The sequence below is a fragment of the Papio anubis genome, chromosome 16, assembly GCF_008728515.1.
Source record: "Papio anubis isolate 15944 chromosome 16, Panubis1.0, whole genome shotgun sequence".
NCBI lineage: Eukaryota > Metazoa > Chordata > Mammalia > Primates > Cercopithecidae > Papio > Papio anubis.
In genome coordinates this window covers 5,907,493-5,929,236 of record NC_044991.1, presented here as the reverse complement: position 1 = coordinate 5,929,236, position 21,744 = coordinate 5,907,493, and the positions used below count along the sequence as shown (strand labels likewise).

At 51.6% G+C, this 21,744-nt stretch overlaps 1 protein-coding gene across 1 annotated transcript in view; it reads left to right on the top strand.

The window, feature by feature from the left end:
* The first annotated feature begins 7,392 nt into the window (after positions 1–7,392).
* ARHGAP8 (Rho GTPase activating protein 8) overlaps positions 7,393–21,744 on the top strand; it is a 94,210-nt gene continuing 79,858 nt past the window's right edge. The window contains exon 1 of the mRNA XM_009217479.3: positions 7,393–8,406. The gene's annotated coding sequence lies outside the window, so the exon portion shown is untranslated. The remainder of the gene's footprint in view (positions 8,407–21,744) is intronic.

Sequence of the window (21,744 nt, the reverse complement as noted above, 5' to 3'; positions counted from 1 at the left end):
GTCTGTAAGGTCTTGAGTGCCAATATGGTAAAGGCATTTGAGGGGTGGGCAGGTCGGTACACAAGCTCAGCGTCCACCCTGCTGTCAACCAGGGCAGCCGGAGCACGGCCACCTCAGCTGCAAATCAGAAGGGTTTCCATTATTAGACCCAAAGATCCCAAAAAACACAGTGGAGAGTGCACACACCTTCAGTGTGCCAGCAGCACTAACCACACAACGCATTTGCTCTGACACGGGTCCAGGGCACGAATTAGACGGGCAGGGGTCAGGGAACCTGCCTGGGTTTCTGGGCCAGGCTACACAGGGATAAAGCAGGCCCCTTAAGCGACTGAATCCCAGGATCCTGGCCCATAAAGGGAGAGGGTTGGAAGATGATCTTCCACATCCCTTTATCCCTTTTGCCCTAACCTGGCAGTCATACACCCAAATCGGGGGGCAGTGTTGGCTTCGTGGTTTTAATAAGGTTAAAAGCAGGCCAAGTCTTAGCTCAAGCAGCTGGCAGGCTGAGTTAATTTGGGAGAAGGGCCGGGCGCGGTGGCTCAAGCCTGTAATCCCAGCACTTTGGGAGGCCGAGATGGGTGGATCACAAGGTCAGGAGATCGAGACCATCCTGGCTAATCCGGTGAAACCCCATCTCTACTAAAAAATACAAAAAAACTAGCCGGGCGAGGTGGCGGGCTACAAGTCCCAGCTACTCGGGAGGCTGAGGCAGGAGAATGGCGTGAACCCGGGAGGCGGAGCTTGCAGTGAGCTGAGATCCGGCCATTGTACTTCAGCCTGGGCGACAGAGTGAGACTCCGTCTCACAAAAAGAAAAAAAAAAAAAAATTTGGGAGAAAACAAATGGGAAGCCTAAGACCTTGGACATAGATCTTTTATTCCCTCTTCCTTGAAATTCTCCATCCCCAGGCATTTATTTATGTGGAACTTGCTGCTTGGAGGAGAACCAACTCTGCGACTTCAGAAACATTTGTAAGAGCAAATTTAATAAAGCCGAGAATAATACCATTCAGATGTAATTCCTTTACTTTGCATGATTATTCCTTCTTTGCTATTGCAAGGCATTTGAAATGCAAGGAGTTATTGTGATAGCAACAAAAGGAAATGGCTAACTGGTTGATTACTGATTAAACAGTGCTTGGGGGAAAAACAGAAGAAAGAACTTGAAAAGGGAACCGGCCTGGGTTGTACAGTTCTTTTATATTTCTTTTTCCTTTGATTATGAATGGCAGAGCACACCTGCATTCTTCGCCACACAATCATTCAGCATTGTTGCTTTATTGTATGTATGTTAATATCGCTAAGCTATGGTGGTGAAATTTGTATGAGATTTTCACAAAACACAAATGCAAGGAGGGTGGTTTTCCCCCTGACATCTCTTAATGCTGTAAAATTATTCTGCCAGCCGTAGGCCGACTAGGGGGGTGGTTTCCCTTACGCCTGTCCAAAGTCGCTTTTTAAAACAGAAACCCTGCAAATTGCCCTTCTTTCATGAGGGCCGGAGCTTACATGGTAATATAAAAAATGTTTACATTCCACAACAGGAAAAGAGAACCCTGCACCCAGTGCCAGATGAAAACGATCAAGTGTGTGTACGTTGCTGGAATAAGACATTGTCACTCGCTTGTCATGTTTTGCGAGCATTCATTGCTCTCAAACACACTTCCTGTGTTTGACCTAGAAATAGGCTGCACTTCTGATCTGCCCAGAGGCTCAGCTATCTATGTTCATTAGAAGGTAGACAGCACCACACTTTCTTACCACGTCGAGTCCTTCAAGCGCCAGGAAAGTATAAAATAATAACACACAAATTGTGTTGTGTTCGTTGAACAGGCCGCAGGCTAGGATGGTTACGAATTCTTTGCACAAGAAGAAGGCAGCTGCTTAGGTGTTGAGAGAATGAAATGGAGGTTGTCCGTTCATATTGTCAGAGGGGTTTGAACCAGAGGGACTCCATCTTGAATAGGGGCTGGGGAGAATTAGGCTGAGACCTACTGGGCTGCATTCCCAGGAGGTTAGGCATTCTTAGTCACAGGATGAGATAGGAGGTCAGCACAAGCTGTAGATCACAAAGACCTTGCTGATAAGATAGCATGCTGGGCCGGGCACGGTGGCTCACACCTGTGATCCCAGCACTTTAACAAGCCGACATGAGTGGATCACCTGAAGTCAGGAGTTCGAGACCAGCCTGGCCAACATGGTGAAACCCCGGCTCTACTAAAAATACAAAAATTAGCTGGGTGTGGTGGCAGTGCACCTGTAATCCCAGCTACTCGGGAGGCTGAGGCAGGAGAATCACTTGAACCTGGGAGGTGGAGGTGGCAGTGAGCCGAGATGGTGACACTGCACTCCAGCCTGGGTGACAGAGCAAGACTCTATCTCAAAAAAAAAAAAAAAAAAAATAGCTGATAAAGAAGCTGGCCAAATCCCACCAAAACCAAGATGGCGATGAAAGTGACCTCTGGTCGTCCTTACTGCTCATTATACGCCAAGTATAATTCATTAGCATGCTAAAAGACACTCCCACCAGTGCCATAACAGTTTACAAACGCCATAGCAACAGCAGGAAGTTGCCCAATATGATCTAAAAAAGGGTGGACTCTCAGTCCCAGGAATTGCCTGTCCCTTTCCTGGAAAACCCATAGATAATCCACCCCTTTTGCCTCCCTCAGAGTCCCAAGTAGCTGGGATCCTCCTGCCTCAGCCTCCCGAGTAGCTGGGATTACAGGCACCCACCACCATGCTCAGCTAATTTTTGCATTTTTAGTAGAGATGGGGTTTCACCTTGTTGGCCAGGCTGCTCCCAAACTCCTGACCTCAGGTGATCCACCCACCTCAGCCTCCCAAAGTGCTAGGATTACAGGTGAGAGCCATCGCGCCCGGCCAGCTTGGATCATTCTAATCTCTTCTGAAATGAAGGAGAAACCACTGCCAAGAGCCTCTGGAAAGGCTTGGTGGGCGGCAGGGGTGCTGGGGGGGGGTGGGCGGCAGGGGTGCTGGGGGGGTGGGCGGGTCCCAACTTCATGGAGGGTACGTCTTTATCAGCAGCGTGAGAATGGACTAACACGTCCTCTAATCAGACTCCTCCACAACTGTCCAGTTTTCATCAAACCGAAGCGTAGAAATACACACTGTTCTGTTGCTTTGGATCTTCATTTCCTTATGAAAGTTCCTATGTCAAAATAAACCTTACATTAAACACGTGTGTAGGTTTTTCTCTTGTAAATCTGTCTTTTGTTATAGGGGCCTCAGCCATGAACCGAGCCATGGTTGAGGAAAAGATCTCTTTTTATCCCCAACACAAGCACTCCCTGTGTGCCAGGCTCTGTCATCAGGGCTTGGGGAGAGAGAAAGGGGGGGCACGATAAGCCCCAACCATCCAGGCAAAGTATAGTTACTCTGGCCTGAACTGCTCACTGTGGCTGGAGGAAGGCCTGTGTTGATTGGCGCAGGCCCCGTTCCTTCCAGAACCTGAAATAATCATTGTGGCAGGGAGTCGTTGACCTAAAGGAAAAAACGGAGGCAAAATTAATATAAGTAAGAGTATATTTGGGGGCTGGGCACGGTGGCTCACGCCTGTAATCCCAGCACTTTGGGAGGCCCAGGCGGGCACATAACCTGAGGTCGGGAGTTGGAGACCAGCCTAACCAACATGGAGAAACCCCATCTCTACCAAAAGTACAAAATTAGCTGGGCGTGGTGGCGCATGCCTGTAATCCCAGCTACTTGGGAGACTGAGGCAGGAGAATTGCTTGAACCTGGGAGGCAGAGGTTGTAGTGAGCAGAGATCACACCATTGCACTCCAGCCTGGGCAACAAGAGCGAAACTCTGTCTCAAAAAAAAAAAAGTATATTTGGGTCAGGTTTGAGGACTGCAACCTGGGAGTATACATTCAAGTTGCCCTGAATATTCACTTTGATTAGTAACAGTTACAAGTAGGTTTTTAAAGGAAAAGAAGGTAAATTGTTTACCAAGAATTTACATTAAAATAACATAAATTGGCAGGGTGCAGTGACTCACACCTGTAATCCCAGCAGTTTGGGAGGCCAGGGTGGGTGGATCACCTGAGGTCAGGAGTTCAAGACCAGTCTGGATAACATGGTGAAACCCTGTCTCTACTAAAACTACAAAATTAGCCGAGCATGGTGGCAGGTGCCTGTAATCCCAGCTACTTGAGAGACTGAGGCAGGAGAATTGCTTGAACCTGGGAGGCAGAGGTTGCAGTGAGCGGAGATTGCGCCATTGCACTCCAGCCTGGGCGACAAGAGCGAAACTCTGTCTCAAAAAAAAAAAAAAAAGTAAATTGTTCTATAGAGCTTCTGCATAGCAAAAAGAAATTATCAACAGAATAAACAGACAATGAGAGAAAATCTTTGCAAACTATGCATCTGACAAAGGACTAATATCCAGAAACAATAAGGAACTTAAACGAATCAACAAGAATAAAATAATCCTATTAAAAAGTGGTCAAGGGGCCAGGCACGGTGGCTTGTGCCTGTAATCCTAGCACTTTGGGAAGCCGAGACAGGCGGATCCCTTGAGGTCAGAAGTTTGAGACCAGCCTGGCCAACATGGTAAACCCTATTTCTACTGAAAGTACAAAAATTAATGGTACCATGTGTTTGTAATCACAGCCACTTGGAAGCCTGAGGCGGGAGAATTGCTTGAACCCAAGGGAGGAGGTTGCAGTGAGCCGAGGTGGCGCCACTGCACTCCAGCCTAGGTGACAGAGCAAGACTCTGTCTCAAAAAAAAAACCAAAAAGACAAAAGACGTGAACAGACACACTTCTCAAAAGAAGACATACATGCATACAAGCAGCCAACAAACATGAAAAAATGCTCAGCCTCACTAATCATCAGAGAAGTGCAAATCAAAACCACAAGGAGAAACCATTTCACATCAGTCAGAATGGCTATTATTATTATTATTTTCTGCCAGCATCTTGATTTTGGACAGAATGGCTGTTATTAAAAAGTCAAAAAATAATAGATATTGGTGAGGCTGCAAAGAATGGGGAATACTTATACACTGTTGGTGGGAATGTAAATTAGTTCAGCCACTGTGGAAAGCAGCTTGGAGATTTCTGAAAGAACTTGAAATAGAATTACCGTTCAACCCAGCAATCCCATTAGTGGGTATACACCCAAAAGAAAATAACTCATTCTACCAAAAAGTCACCTGCACTCATATGTGCATAGCAGCACCATTCACAATAGGTTAGATACGGAGTCAGCTGAGGTACCCATCAACAGTGGATTGGATAAAGAAAATGTGGTACGTATCCAACATGGAATACTATGCAGTCATGAAAAAGAATGAAATCATATCCTTTGCAGCAACATGGATGCAGCTGGAAGCCATTATCCTAAGTGAATTCATGCAGAAACAGAAAACCAAAGATGACATGTCTTACTTCTAAGGGGAAGCTAAACCTTGGTTACCCACAGATATAAAGATGGGAACAAGAGACACTGGGGACTCCAAAAGGGCGAGGGGAGTAGGGCAAGGGCTGAAAAACTTCCTATTGGGTACTGTGCTCGCTACCTGGGTAAGGAGATCAACAGAAAACCAAATCTCAGTGTCACCCAATATATTCCCTAACAAACCTGCACATGTGCCCCCTGAATCTGAAATAAAAATAAGTTGTTGATGGGCTACACATTGTTCTCTGTAGCACAAGTTGCACGAATATGCAGATAATGGCTGAGGCAGTGAGTCAGGAACAAAATGCCTTTAAACCATGGCCCACGGCCGGGTGCGGTACCTCACACCTGTAATCCCAGCACTTTGGGAGGCCGAGGTAGGTGGATCACTTGAGGTCAGGAGTTCAAGACTAGCCTGGCAAACATGGTGAAACCCCGTCTGTACTAAAAATACAAAAAATTAGCTGAGCATGGTGGCGGGTCCCTGTAATCCCAGCTACTTGGGAGGCCGAGGCAGGAGAATTGCTTGAACCCAGGAGGTGAAGGTTGCAGTGAGCCAAGATCGCCACTGCACTCCAGCCTGGGCGACAGCGCGAGATTCTGTCTCAAAAAAAAAAAATAAATAAAGTAAAATAATGAATAAATAAAATAAGAAATGGGGAAATGGATCAGCAAGAAAGTGCCCACCCCAGGCATGGGTGCTGTGCGGGACGGGGACGCGGCCCAGGCGGGAATCGGGGCGCCCAGGGTGCGATGTGCGAGGGGTCCCTGAGTGCGCGTGCTCCGCCCGACCCCGCCCTGTCCCCCTCCCCCTACACACAGGTGGACCCAGTGTCAGCTCGTGCACCTGGGAAATCGCTCCCGCCCGGTAGCAGGGGCGAGGGGGCGGGGGGGCGGGGGGCGGAGCCTGCCCGGGAGCCACGTCCGGGGAGGGGCCAGGTGAGCGGTGGACCCGGAACGCAGGTGGGGGCCGGCGGGGTCCGTGGCTAGTTAAGGCGGGCGGCGGCGGGAGGGAGCGTGCAGGGAGGGGCCGTGCTCCGGGGGGGGCGCCGCGGGGGCTCTCAGGGCGTGCGCGGGGACAAGGGGCCGCTGGCCAGGTAGGGACGCCCAGGCGGGCGCGACGTCACGTGCGGCCTTGGGGAGCCCCTCCGGCCGGCGCGCAGCCTCCAGTTCCCCTTGGGCTCCAGACTCCTTCTCCCTTCACCTCCTTTCTTCCCCGCCCCCCACCGTCCCCTTCTCTGCTTTTTCCCCTATCCTATTCCGTCTCACGCCGCACAGCCTCCCCCGCCCTCGCCTCTCTCTGCCTGGGATTTGGTCTGGTCTGGCAGGACGGTGTCAGCTCAAACGTTCCCTTTTTGCTTCTGTCATGGGGTCTCGGGTTAGGCCGGGTCAGCGCCTAGGGGAGGCACCCCCTCCCCCCACCAAACCTACAAGGTGGGTGAGGTCATTCTGGTTTCACAGATGAGAAAACGGAGGCTGGGGCAGGTGCTGCGCTGATTCAATCTCAGCGGTTGGGTGTCTGGTCGGTTCAACACACAGTGGGTGGAACCCCCAGGAGTTAAAAGCAGAAACTTTTGTTGTTGTTGTTTTGACACTGAGTCTCGCTGTGTCGCCAGGCTGGATTGCAGTGGCGCGATCTCTCCTCCTGGGTTCACGCGATTCTTGTGCCTCAGCCTCCAGAGTAGTTGGGATTACAGGCACTGACACCACGCCCAGCTAATTTTTGCATTTTTAGCAGAGACAGGATTTCGCCATGTTGGCCAGGCTGAACTCCTGACCTCAGGCGATCCGCCCGCCTGGGCCTCCCAAAGTGCTGGGATTACCAACGAGAGCCCCCGGGCCCTGCCTAAAAGCCCAAAGTTGAAACTAATCCGCTAGCAGCCTCGGAGGTCGTCAGGAAGGCGGAGAGGCCCTGCCTTTCACTGTCCCTCAGTGTGGGGTGGGGTGGGGGGGGCTCCTGAGAATCCCTGGGGCTCTGTCACACCCTGGCTTGGAAATTTCCCAGGAGCCTTGGGAGGAGTGTGAAGGCCCCGGAGAAGGAACCGCAGAGTCCACCGGGAAGGAGGGCGGGATTGTTTGGCGGGATGGGGACAGGGCCTTGGCCACCGGCTTCAGGCTTTTGTGGCAGAGGCTATGTGGATTCCAGAGGGCTCTGTGCCCTCCCTCGCTTGCCTGTGAACAGTGTTGACATTTGTCCGGCTGGGAACTCAGCACTTAAGACTCAGCCGTTTCAGAAGTCGATGTCCTTTGGTTGGCCTCCCTGGGGTGCGTTTGAGGGGAGACCCTCTGGGCCCTGCGCTGTGGGTGAGGATGCCCTTGCAGGAGCATGTGTGGGGCTTAGCTGCAGGGGAGTGCACTGCTCCGGAGTCCTGCCCCACCTGCCTTCACGGGGAGTCTCCCTGGAGCTTCTGGCAGCCTGTTGTGTCCAGATTTCTGTGTCCCTGGGAGGCAGAGGACCTGGCTGAGTGACTGTCTCTCCAAGTTAGGTCTTTGGGCCCCCGTTTTCTCACCTCTCAGATGAGTGTCATAAACCTTCAGTTTGTCTTGAGGCTGGGGAAGTCGGGGGTGGGGATCATGTCAGGGCTCAGGAGAGGCAGGCACTGCACTGCTCAACAACCATGATGGGGCCTGCCTTTCACTCCCTTGACCTGGAGTCAGTTGCTGGCCACTGTGCTTGGTTTCCTCATCTGCAAAATAGGGGCCACGTCATTATCGACTGACTCATAGGGCCATTGGGATAACTAAATGAGTTAATGCATGCGAAGCGCAGGTGTTCCTGTTTAGTGGTCTTGGTTCTGTCTCCTGACCTTGGGGGAAGGTCTTGCCTGGGGAGACGAGAGAAGAATGAGCTTTGTTTAGAGCCTGCTCTTTCCACGCTGAAGGCCAGGGCCAAGCCGTTCGTTCTTCAGTGGCCTGGACAGAGCAGTGGCTTTCCAGGGGAGGAGAGTGGAGCCGGTGACTGTCCAGAAGGAACTGGTTGGGTAGGTCTGAATTCCTGAAACTCCTGGGTAGCTCCCCACTGCCTTCCCCTACCTGGCCATAAAATGAAAACAAGCAAAGGGCAGTGGGTTTGTCTGGGCTGCAGTGGGTTTGTCTGGGCTGCAGATTTGTGGCTCTCGGCTGGGGTGGGAGGCTCTGAGGCCCCTGCAGCTGGGACTCCCACCTGACTCTCCAAAGCAGACCCCATGCTGTTGTACTTCCTTGTGTTTTTTATAAGAGGGTTTATTTTTTCGTTTGTTATTTTTATTTGTGGAGAATTTTAGACATTCAAAGGATGTGCAATGAGCCGCCATCTCCCAGCGTCAACCATAGCCACCCTGCAACCACCCTGGCCTGTGCTAACCCCACCCCGCCCCCTGCCCTGTACACCTACCCCCACCCTTCCTCCAACTCACCCCACCCACCCCATACACCTACCCCCGCCCTTCCTCCAACTCACCCTTCCACCCTCTCACCCCTTCCCTTCCCTCCCCTCCCTATTCCCCATATCATTTTACAGCAGCTCCCAGACCTCACACTCCATAAATACTGCAAGGTGAATCCTTTTTCTAAAAAATTTTTTCCTCCAGCTTTATTTAGGCATAATTGGCAAACAAAACTAGTGCACACTTACAGTGATCAATGTGATGTTTTGATATATGAATGCATTGTGATATGTTAGATCAAGCCTGAACACCCCCTGCCACTTTTTTTCCCGCATTACTGCCGTACTATTCATATTTAAAACGATTAGCAACAATTTTTTATTTTTTCCTTTTTTCGAGACAGGGTCTTGCTCTGTTGGTCAGACTAGAGTGTGATTATAGCTCACTGCAGCCTCAAACTCCTGGGCTTAAGGGATCCTCCCACGTGAGTCTCCCAAGTAACTCAGATGACAGGTTCACACTACCCTGCCTGGTTTGTTTTTAAATTTTTGTAGAGACGAGGTCTTGCTTTGTTGCCCAGGCTGGTCTTGAGCTCCTGGGCTCAAGCAGTCCCCCCATCTTGGCCTCCCAAAATGTTGGGATTACAGGTGTGAGCCACTGCGCCTGGCAGCAACAAATTCTTAATATCAGCCAATGCTCAGTCAGTATTGAATTTCTCAATTGCCTTAAATATTTAATTGTTGGTTTTTTTGTTTTTTTTTTTTTTGAGACAGTTTCGCTCTTGTTGCCCAGGCTGGAGTGCAATGGCTCGACCTCGGCTCACCACAACCTCTGCCTCCCAGGTTCAAGCGATTCTCCTGTCTCAGCCTCCCAAGTAACTGGGATTATAGGCATGCACCACCATGCCTGGCTAGTTTTGCATTTTTAGTAGAGACAAGGTTTCACCATATTGACCATGCTGGTCTCAAACTCCTGACCTCAGGTGATGTGCCCACCTTGGCGTCCCAAAGTGCTGGGATTACAGGCGTGAGCCACCATGCCTGGCCCTTTGATCTTTTAAATTCCTTCCAAACTTTAACCCCTACTCCTTCAGAATGTTTTGTTGTTTTGTTTTTGAGATGGAGTCTCACTCTGTCACCCAGGCTGCAGTGCAGTGGCCTGATCTCAGCTCACTGCAACCTCCGCCTCCTGGGCTCAAACGATTCTTGTGCCTCAGCCTCCAGAGTAGCTGGAGTTACAGGTGCCTGTCACCACACCTGGCTATTTTTTTTTTTTTTTTTTTTTTTGCATTTTTAGTAGAGAGAGGGTTTCATGTTGGCCAGGCTAGTTTCGAACTCCTGACCTCAAGTGATCTGTCCACCTTGGCCTCCCAAAGTGCAGGGATTACAGGTGTGACCCACTGCCCCCAGCCTGTGCTGCTTTTTCATAGGAGCCAGTGGCCTCCACCTCGGAGGCACAGAGGGAGATCCCTGCATGGGGTCACAGAGGGAGTTGGAACAGGTGGAAGGCACAGGGCTGCCTGAAGTTCTCCAGGGACCCGTGGCAGTTTCCTCTCTGGCTGCAGGGAGGGCAGGTCTCTTTGGGCTGGCTAAAGCGTAACCAGATCTTTCTGTAAAGAGTCATCTGAGGCCGGGCGCAATGGCTTACACCTGTAATCCCAATACTTTGGGAGGCCGAGGCGCTCGGATCACGAGGTCAGGAGATTGAGACCATCCTGGCCAACAACAGTTAGTCAGTTGTGGTGTGCACCTGTGTGCACCTGTAATCCCAGCTACTTGGGAGGCCAAGGCAGGAGAATCACTTGAACCCAGGTGGCAGAGGTTGCAGTGAACCAAGATCATGCCACTGCACTCCAGCCTGGGTGACAGAACAAGATTCTGTCTCAAAAAAAAAAAAAAAAGCATCTGAAGGCCAAGGTTGGGTGTTTGGGGGCTCCGTGAATCCCACTTTAATTTCCCAGGAGGCCGGTGAGGCGGTAGATTTGAATTGAGACTGAGTCATTGAATTGGACTTTAGCCAATGATGATAATAGAAACCATCTGTGGATCACTTACTTCGTGCGCTCCAGGTAGTGGAGAGGTGGGGGAACATGGCGTGTGCAAAGGCCGTGAGGTGGCAGTGGGGGTGTATTTGAGGGGCAGCCAGGAGGCCGGTGTGCCAGGGCAAAGGGAATGGGGTGGGAGTGAATGACATGAGCTCTGGAGGGCAGCAGGTTCAAACCACAGGCTCTTTCAGGCTTGTGCAGGGGTTTGAATGTTACTCCAAGAATGACAGAAAGTCCTTGACAGACGGTTGTCATGGGAAGCGCTGAGTAGGCAGTTTGGTTATTCAAGTCTGAGTTGGAAGAGAGGTCGGTCCTGAGATCCTGGTTTGGGAGTGGAGGACACGGATTTACCGTTTTTTAGGGAGGAGAAGAGAGAGCCCAGGGTCCCCCCGATAGGCCCAAGTGTGGATGGTGGGGATCGTGGCAGAGGCCCCAGCTGCGTCCACTTCAGGGACAACCTGGAATGACAGAAAGAGGTGAACAAGGTGGATGGTGGGGGTGACCCTGGAGTGTGAGTGGAACCAGGCCGGGCCTTGGATCCTGGGCTCTGTCCCAAGCCCTCTGCTTGTTCTTTTATTCAACAGACCTCCCAAGTCCCTGCTCATGTCCCCAACTCTGGGCTGGCTGAGCGCGGAGACTCAGACGTGAGTCAGACGTGGCCCTGCTGTCAGGGCACATGCAGTGATGGGTCAAGAAGAGCATTCAGGTACATGATGCAGACTGATGAGGGCTGGGATGGACCTGAGGGCTGCCAGAGCCCACAGGAAGCCCCTGTCCCAATCTGGGGTAGGCAGGGCACCTGGAGCATCAGGATGCTTTTGGCTGTAATTAACAGAAAACACAACTCTGAACTGGCCCAAAGTCGAGGGGGATGCATTGGCCCCTGTAGCTGCAAAAGTCTGGGGATAGTGTGGAGATCAGGTATGGCTTGATCAGGGGTTGGCTATTCCCTTCATTCTCTGTGGGCTGCTGGGTCTGCAGAGGGGCTGCAGTCCCCCAGGTCTCATCTGCATACCCAGCTGCATGGAGAGACTCCCACAGTGGTTCTCTATTGAGAAACAGGATCTTCTGTCTCAGAAGCACCTGGGATACTCAGGGGCCTGAAGGAACAGATTCCTGTGGTCAGGGAGATTGCCTTGTACTGATTAGCTCTGACTTGGGTTCCTGAATTAACCTTTGAAAAGGGAGATACGATTACTCTTAGCCTAATTGGGCAGGCCCTGGGAGGTGGGACAGCCCCACCTCTTGCAGCTGGAGGGTGTGCAGGTGAGAGTTGCGCACCTGAATGATGACCTGGGTGCCCTTGCGCAGGGCAACAGAGATGCTTGGCATCCCCTAAAGGCTGCGTGAGGAGCTCTGAGTGTTGACCCACAGGAGAGGGGGTGGCCCCAGCAGCCCTTTAGAGACCCCCTTGCTCTTTCAGGGTGCTGAAGTTCCCTGGGTTTGTGGGCAGCTTCTGACAAGGTCTTGATGCAGGTCACAGCTTGTTTGGACTTTGCTGCTGCCACTTTTGGGGGTCTCATGTGTCTGCCTGAACAGATGGCCTTGCACATGCCGTCTTGCCAATGTTGGGGACGCAGTGGTGGTGGTGATGAAGACTGGGTAGTGAGGGTCTGTATTAACCAATTTGTGCATACCTGAGACAAAAGAGTGGAAGTTACTTTTTATGGGATCCCACTGGGGGACCCTGGAATCCCAGCTCAGTAGTGACCCCCATTCAGCCATGAGCAAGAGCTCCTGCCCCCATCGTCCCCGGACTTTCCCAGGAGTCACTGGCCAGTGTCTGCCTCAGGTATGACTCTGTGCAAGCTTCTTTGTCTCTGGGTCTTGGAAGCTTAGGCCTGGGTGGCGTCAGACCCATCGCCTCCTCCTCCCAAGAGCCCTTGATCAGAACCCCCAGTTCCAAAACGAGAGCCTGCATTGTGCACATACCACAGCGAGCTCTTCCTCTGTATGCCCTGCACATTGGACGTGCCGCTCAAATTAAATTTGGTGCTAATTTGCCTGAGGTAAGTAGGTGTTAATTTGTAGATACAGCATTAAGATAATTGCTGTGAGGGTCTATTTGTGTCATGTGCAAATATATTTTTACAGCAACAAACCATTTTGCTGTGAATTATAAATAGAACAGTTGGGTGATTTGAAATCTCCTTTGCATAACATCCACTCTGCCAGCACGCCTGTTCGGGTCCACGTCTCTAATGAAGGGCTGCAGCCAGCCCAGCCCCACAGATGCTGATGGTTCCTATGTGCTCTTGTCCCCCACCCTGGGGGAGGCTCCAAGAGAAAGGGCTTGGCAGGGAGGGTCGGGAGGGAGTTGAGGTGTGTGCAGACTCACATGCAGGGCGAGGCAGGCTTTGGGGGATGGAGCTTCTGCTCTGAAGCCCACTGGGCAGGAGAAAGGGCCCACTTGTAATGTCTGGTTTATTTTCACTTCGTTTTGATGATTATGAAGGACCTGCATGTGCCAGGCCCTGTACTAGGTACCATGTTTACTGTTTGAGCAAGTCCAGGCATGGGCTTAGTCCTCATGAAACTTTGATCTGCAGAGAGGCCCATGTTAACATTAGCAAACGGATCACGGAAATAAGTGCGGTCAGCCTTCCATATCGGTGGCCTCTGTATCCGTGGGCTCCACATCTGTGACCTTTGTATTCGTGGGCTCCACATCTGTGTCCTTTGTATTCGTGGGCTCCACATCTGTGGCCTCTGTAACTGTGGACTCTGTATCCATGGACTCCGTATTATGGTTTCCTCATCTGTGGATTCAACCAACCATGGATTTAATGTATTGGGAAAAGAAAATAAATGGTTGTGTCTGTATTGAATTTATACAGACTTTTCTCCTTATTCCCTAAACAACACAATGTAAGAACTATTTACAGGCATTTATATTGTGTTAAGTATTACAGGTAATCTAGAGGTGATTCACAGCATACAGGAGGATGTGCATACATTATATGCAAATACTACACCATATTACAGCAGGGGCTTGAGCATCTGCGGATTTTTGTATCTGCCAGGAGTCCTGGAATGAATTCCCCAAGGGACATCTGTAAACTTGCACCTGGTTGAGAGCTATGAGTAATGGATACAGGGAGCTAAGAGTATATGGAGAGGGGCCTGCCATGCTCCTGTTTGAAAAGAGAGAATATATTAATTTTTACGCCACTGATAGACATACCCGAGACTGGGTAATTGATAAAGGAAAGAGGTTTAATTCACTTACAGTTCCATGTGGCTGGGGAGGCTTCACAATCCTGGTGGAAGTGAAGGAAGAACAAAGGGACGTCTTACATGGCAGCTGGCAAAGAGAATGAGAACCAAGCAAAAGGGAGTTCCCCTTATAAAACCATCAGGTCTCGTGATACTTATTCACTACCATGAGAACAGTGTGGGGGAACCCGCCCTCATAATTCAGTTACCTCCCACCAGGCCCCTCCCATAACACGTGGGAATTATGGGAGCTGCAATTCAAGATGAGATTTGGGTGGGGACACAGCCAAACCATATCAGAGAATTGACTTAACAGAGGTCAGAAGGACAGATAGGAGCTGACCTGCAGGTGGGGGCTGTGGTGTGATGAATCTTAGCTGAGCACAGTGGTTCACGCCTGTGATCCCAGTGACCTGGAAGGCTGAGGTGGGAGGATCACTTGAGGCCAGGAGTTTGAGACCAGTTTGGGCAATATGGTGAGACCCAGTGTGCACAAAATAGGGGACAAAGCCAGGTACGGTGCTGTGCACCTGTAGTCTCAGCTACTCGGAGGCTGAGGCGGGAAGATCGCTTGAGCCTGGGAGTTTAAGGCTGTAATGAACTATGATCATACCACTGCACTCCAACCTGGGCAACAGCATGAGACCCCATCTCTAAAACAAAAAAATCTTCATTAGGTCTTTGTCCCTGGTTCCTGGCAGAGCTCCTAAAACCCTTGGAAGAGCATCTTTTGTTTTTCACTATGAGTTCTCTTTTTTTTTTTTTTTGAGATGGAGTCTCACTCTGTCACCCAAGCTGCAGTGCAGTGGCACGATCTTGGCTCACTGCAGCCTCCACCTCCCGGGTTCAAGCAATTCGACTGCCTCAGCCTCCTGAGTAGCTGGGATTACAGGTGCCCACCACCCCGCCTGGCTAATTTTTGTATTTTTGTTAGAGACGGGGTCTCACCATGGTGGCCAGGTTGGTCTCAAACTCCTGACCTCAGGTGATCCACCTGCCTCAGCCTCCCAAAGTGCTGGGATTACAGGAATGAGCCACTGTGCCCATCGATTACAAGCTCTCTTGACCATACTTGGGTTTGTACTGTAAATAGCTTCAGGATGGGGGCTGTCCCAGAGGAATCAGCCATGTGTTTGAAGGTTGGAGCTATCAGTCCCTCACAACCTTTGGGGAGGGGAGAGAGACTGGAGTGTGAGTGGATCACCAATGGCCAGTGATGTATCCAGTCACGTCTACGTAACAAAACTTGGGTCAAAATTGTGAACAACAAGGCTAAGGGCCTGTTTTCATGCTGGTTGGGAAGGTGGGGAGAAACATGACTTTCCTTTATTCAGTGCCAGCTCATTCAATGAGCTAGGTGCTCAGAGTAAACTTACAGCCACAGATAATCTTCAGGCCGGGTGCGGTGGCTCACACCTGTAATTCCAGCATTTTGGGAGGCTGAGGCGGGTGGATCACTTGAGGCCAGGAGTTCGAGACCAACCTGGCCAACGTGGTGAAACCCCATCTCTACTAAAAATACAAAAATCAGCCAGGCGTAGTGGTGCATGCCCGTAATCACAGCTACTCAGGAGGCCGAGACACGAGAATCACTTGAACCCAGGAGGTAGAGGTTGCACCCAGATCACGCCATTGCCCTCCAGCCTGGGTGACAAAGCGAGAGACTGTCTCCAAAAAAAAAAAAAAGATACTTTTCAGAAAAGGGTAAAACCATGGCTGTCATATAGATGTAAAAACGAACGCATTGAAGATTTTATTTAGCTCATGAGAGAATCAGGCAGATATTAGTGACTGAAAAGGGAATCAGAAGGACACAGGGCATTTGTAGACCAGGGAGTATTCAAATGCAAGTGCAAATGGAGGCAGATTTGGGGAGTTTTGGCAGGAGAAGGGAGGAAGGGAGAGAAGGCAATTGCGCTTCTACCAGACAAGACAGAATCTGGGTGTTTATGGGCGAGGATGATTTTCACTGCTGTAAGTTATCCATAGCTCGCAGAGTTGTAAAACAACTCCCAAAGAGTCAGAGTCGGAGAACCTGGAGGAGCATTCCCTGGTCTTCCTGATGCAAGCGTGTTCCGTTGAGGCCCACATTTATCACTGCAAGTACAAGGATGCCCCTGCAGAGACTGGTAGCAAATGCTGGAAAAATGGGTTGGTGGCATGAGATCTAAATAATAGCTCAAGACAACCGATGAGGAAGAGGAGAGGGGGTCCCATGGCAAAGACAGGCCTGAGAGTGACAGCCACGTCCTGGTGCCACACAGAGCGGCTCCTCGAAAGGCAGGAAAGAGTCGGCTGCGGTGGGCTGGGGTGGTGGCACGCGCGACGTGATTCTTCCTACTCACATGCCTTCGTGTGTTTGACATTTCCTGCGTGTTCTGAGTCATTCGGGTTCTTGGCTGGAGCCAAGAGACCTGGGCTGCAGACGCGGCCCTCTGCCAACTTGCTGTGTGCCTTTGGGCAAGCCCTCACCCTCTCTGGGCCTCTGTTTTCCTGCTTTTCATTGTCGGTTGACGACACAGGATGCTCGCTGGGGAGGTCCTGGCGCCACTGTCTGGGATTCTGGCAGTTCACGGGAAAGAGAAACCTGAGTGTGTGGAAAAGGCCTGCGTGAGTCAGGGTTCTCCATTCCAGGCCAACAGAATCAATAGCAGTTAAGTGTGCACGTGTGTGTGTGTGCGTGTGTGTTTTCACACACACCCCTGCGAGAGGGAGCTGAGAGTGCTGTCAACTATAGGAACTGCGGGAGGGCAGAGGGGTTCCCAGGGCTCACCCCGGCACACTCCCCTCCTGGCTGTTGCTACACAAGGCCCGGATTATGTGGCATTCACACTGAGTGAGCAAACTTCAAAACAAATCCTCCTGTTGGTGTTTTTTGAGATAGGGGAAGGGGTAAAAGGCTTTGTCCTTGGTTGGATGATGCAGAGGCTGGAGGCAAAAACAAAGGCTTCGTGGCTTCAGAGGCGCTGGGCTCTGGGCAGGCTCCTCAGCCCTGTGACCTGTGAGTGGCGCTGGGGCCGCAGCTGGCCCGGGGCCTGCAGTGGGGTTTGCATGTAGCAGGGAGGCCTGTTCCCAGAGGACAGGGAAGAAGAGGCCCAGGGCCATTTTGGCTGTTCCATCTGGTGTCACTGTCTCCTGCAAGGCTTTGAAGCAAGGATGCTGTAGCTGTGTCCCTGTGCCCTGGGAGGGGTGGGTACCTTAGAAGGTGCCCCTGCATTGCCAGGGAGGGGGACGTGTCCAGGTGGGACCTGGTGCCCCCAGAAGTTTGCTTCCCAGCTGTTTGCTTGGCTTGTAACAGGTTTGTCATAGAGGCTGTGTCGCTAGTGAGGGCCGGGTTTCCAGGCTAGCCCACAAGGGGGGTGTAATCGGGACCCTGGGGGCCTTGGGGAAGGATGGGACAGAGCTGGAGGGGCCTGAAGCCTGGGCTGCTGTGAGGTCCAAGCTGTGGGAGTGGGGACAGGTCAGGTCTGTCCCCGGCTGGAACCTGCCCTCCTCCCATCATCAAGCATCAGGAGCCCCTCCTGCCTGTCGTGAGGTTTGAGTGACATGACAAGGTGGCAGGGAGTCCCCACGGGCCAAGGGCAGGAGCAGCCCTTGTCACCGCTGCATCTGGAAGCCAGGGTTTGTTGGGCGGCCGAGGCACACATGACTGGATGCACCAAGTCCTCAGCTCGCCAGGCAGCCCTTCTTCCTGACCAGCTGCCTGCGGTTTGGCCGGAGCTGTGGGTGTAGATGATTGAGTTTCTTTTCTCACTTTCACAGCAGGCAAGGGGCAGCTCGCTGAAGGGTATGAACACAGAGTCCCAGCCTGGGTCTCTCCTATGCCCCTCTCCAGTCCCTAGCAAGCTGCTCCCCGGCCTGGGGAGGACTGGGAAGAGGCACTGGGGCTCCGCCTGGAGAAGGCAGGCCCAGGGGCCTCGGCTGGGCATGCTGGGCCTCCCCTGCCTGGCACCCGGGCTCCTGCACCCTGCCAGGGAGTCCAACCTGATCCTGGGTCTGTACCCGGGCCCTGCCAGCTGGCTCCACCACCTCCACCCATCTGCCTCCTGCCCTCGAAAACTGTGGTGTGGTCTCTGGGATCAGGTGATTATGGAAAAACACAGAGGACCAAAGCCCAGGGGAGGCTGTGGGGCGGGGCTGGCAGCAGGTCATGTCCCTGGTGTGTGAGGTTGTGCGTCCTTGGAGGGTGCTCTGGAATCAGTTGTCTGTACTGGAGTAGGAAGGAGAAAGGAGTGTCCACGAGGAACTTGCTAGAGTCTGACGGCCCAGAACTGCAGGTGTGGAGGAGTCAGAGCTTGTGTGGGCACATGTGTATCTATGCACACATGTGTGCACGTGTGTATGCATGTCTCTGTCTGCATGTTTGTGTGTGCGTGTCTGCAGGTGTGTGCATGTGGACATGCGTGTGTGCATGTATGCACGTGTGTGTCTCTGCATGTCTGTGTGCATGTGTCTGCATGTGGGCATGCGTGTCTGTGTGCATGTATGCGAATGCGTGTCTGTGTGAGATGTGGGAAGTACGCATATGATGCCAAGACCTCGCCTGCCTGTCTTCCTGGGGACCCTCCCGGGGGCTCTCTCTTTTTTTTTTTTGAGGCAGAGTCTTGCTCTGTCGCCCAGGCTGGAGTGCAGTGGCCGGATCTCAGCTCACTGCAAGCTCCGCCTCCCGGGTTCCCGCCATTCTCCTGCCTCAGCCTCCCGAGTAGCTGGGACTACAGGCGCCGCCACCACGCCCGGCTAATTTTTTGTATTTTTAGTAGAGACGGGGTTTCACTGTGTTAGCCAGGATGGTCTCGATCTCCTGACCTCATGATCCGCCCGTCTCGGCCTCCCAAAGTGCTGGGATTACAGGCTTGAGCCACCGCGCCCGGCCATCGGGGGCTCTCTCTAGGGGTCTTTGCTGCCCTTTCCTCCTTCCTCTCCCTGGTCTTGGGCTCCGGCAATGCTCCGGCATCCCTCAGGTGCTTGGCAGCAAGTCAGTGAGTAGTGGGGCAGGGTTCTTGCTCCATCTGACAGCCCAGAGAGAGCAAAACTCCTGGCCAAGGCCCCATAGCAGTCTGGCAGCAGAGTATAGCCTGAGGGAGCAGATGACAGGGGCTTGGGGAGGCTCTTGGGGACGGGGGTGGGACTGCCGCAGGAGGTGGAGGGAGGAGTCTGTCTGAAACTGAATATCAAGTCTGGGAAAACAGCCACTGCTTGGCTTCAAAACCAAAAAGTCTGGGCTTACCTGTGTTAAGGTAAAAGAAAATGCAGAGGCAGGAGTTACAGGAGCCATCCTCAGGCTGGTTTGCTGTGTGACCTCGAGCAAGTGCCTGCCCTTGAACAAATGTCTGTACCTCACCGGCCTCTGTTTGCTTCTCCGATAAGTGGGGAAGTTGGATACATGAAGATAATGGAGCTGTGCAAGGGTTTCCTTCCTTCTCTGCTTCCTCCCTCCCTCCTTCCCGCTTTCCCCTGACCACAGAAACGTTCCAGAAATATTGCCGAGAACACACACACACTCCTTATCTTGATTCAGAAGTTGGTATTGTTTATTACAGATGCTCTTTCTTCCCCTCTCTCTCTCTTTTAGCTGAACTATTGGAGAGGAAGCTGTAGACCCCTGGCAGTCCCTGCTGAACATATTAGCTACCCCTCCTGAACAGAAAGACATTCTCCCGTATAGCCTGATACCATTATCACACTAAGAAAATTACCAGCAGTTCCTTAATGTCATCGACTACGCAGGTCACATTCAAATCCCACAGTTGTCCCCGGCATGGTTGCAGTGCTCTTTCATAAACCTGAACCCACCAAGGCTCCCACGCTGCCTTTAACTGTTGTGTGTCTTGGGCTTCTTTCCATTGGAAAACAGCCTGCTACAGCCTCCCTCTTTTTAAAAACTGACATCCCAGCCTGGCCAACATGGTGAAACCCCATCTTTACTAAAAACAAAAATTAGCCAGGCATGGAGGTGCACGCCTGTAGTTCCAGCTACTTGGGAGGCTGAGGCAGGAGAATCACTTGAACCCAGGAGATAGAGGTTGCAGTGAACCGAGACCAAGCCACTGCACTCCAACCTGGGCAACAAGGTGAGACCCCATCTCAAAAAAAAAAAAAATGACATCAACATTTAAAGCGACCAGGCCAATTGTCCTGTAGAATGTCTCTCCTAGATTTGTCAGATTTCCTCCCTGCATGATGTCTTTTTTTTTTTGTGAGGCGGAGTCTTGCTCTGTCACCTAGGCTGGAATGCAGTGGCACGATCTCGGCTCACTGCAACATCCACCTCCCAGATTCGAGTAATTCTCTTGCCTCAGCCTCCTGAGTAACTGGGATTACAGGTGCACGCCACCATGCCTGGCTAATTTATGGATTTTTCGTAGAGACAGGGTTTCACCATGTTGGTCAGGCTGGTCGCTAAGACCCCTGACCTCATGATCCACCGCCCTCCAGCCTCCCAAAGTGCTGGGATTACAGGCGTGAGCCACCGCACCCAGCCTCATTTCTTTTTTTGTTTTTGAGACAGCGTCTCGCTCTTTCACCCAGGCTGGAGGGCAGTGATGCAACCAGCCTCAACCTCCTGGGCTCAAGTGCTCCTCCCACCTCAGCTTCCTGAGTAGCTGAGACTACAGGTGTACACCACCGCATCTGGCTAATTTTTTTTTTTATCTTGCAGAGACAGAGGTGTTGCTGCATTACCCAGGCTGGTCTCTAACTCCTGGGGTCAAGCACTTCTCCCGCCTCAGCCTCCCAAAGCACTGGGATTACAGGCATGAGCCACCACACCTGGCTTTGATGTCTTTTCTCTTGTTCTTGGACCTAGAGGTATTTCCTGTAAATTGAACATTAGCACCGAAGGCTTAATTGGATTCAGATGAAACTTTTTGGGCACGAGTTCTTCACAGCTGTGGGTCCTTCCTATTGCAAGAAGGTGTGACATCAGGTCGCCCTGCTGTCATGACTCTAGATGAGCTGCTCGGCTGAGGTGGTGGCTGCCAGAGTCCCTGTCATGGAGGTGTGTTTTTCTCTGTATTTTTTTTTGAGACAGAGTCTCTGTTGCCCAGGTTGGTGTGCAATGGCATGATCTCGGCTCACCACAACCTGCTTCTCCTGGGTCCAAGTGATTCTCCTGCCTCAGCCTCCCGAGTAGCTGGGATTGGTGCACCACCATGCCTGGCTAATTTTTGTATTTTTAGTAGAGATGTGGTTTCACCATGTTGGCCAGGCTGGTCTTGAAATCCTGACCTCAGGCAATCCGCCTGCCTCGGCCTACCAAAGTGCTGGGATTACAGGCGTGAGCCACCATGCCTGGCCTAAGCCACTGCGCCGGGCCATGCTTTTCCCTTTGAGCAGCCCTGGGTTTTGGTGAGCGTCGTCCTGTTCTCCATCATCTTGCACCTGCGGCTGCATCATCCACCCGCCATCTTGGCCTGAAACACTTCCTGAAAATCAGCTGAACATACATGTGGTCTATTCGAGACTTTCTGTCCTGTTCCCCTGACCTGTGTGTCTCTCTGTGCCAACCCCACACTGTCTTGATTAGTGTAGCTTTATAATAGGTCTCAAGATCAAAACTTCTTCCAACTTTCTTCTTTTTTGAAATTGTTTTTGCCATTCTGGGCCCTTATTAGTTTCAAATACATTTTGGAAACAGTTTATTAATTTCTGTGAAAAAGCCTGCTGGGATTTTGGTTGGGATTGTTTGAATCTAT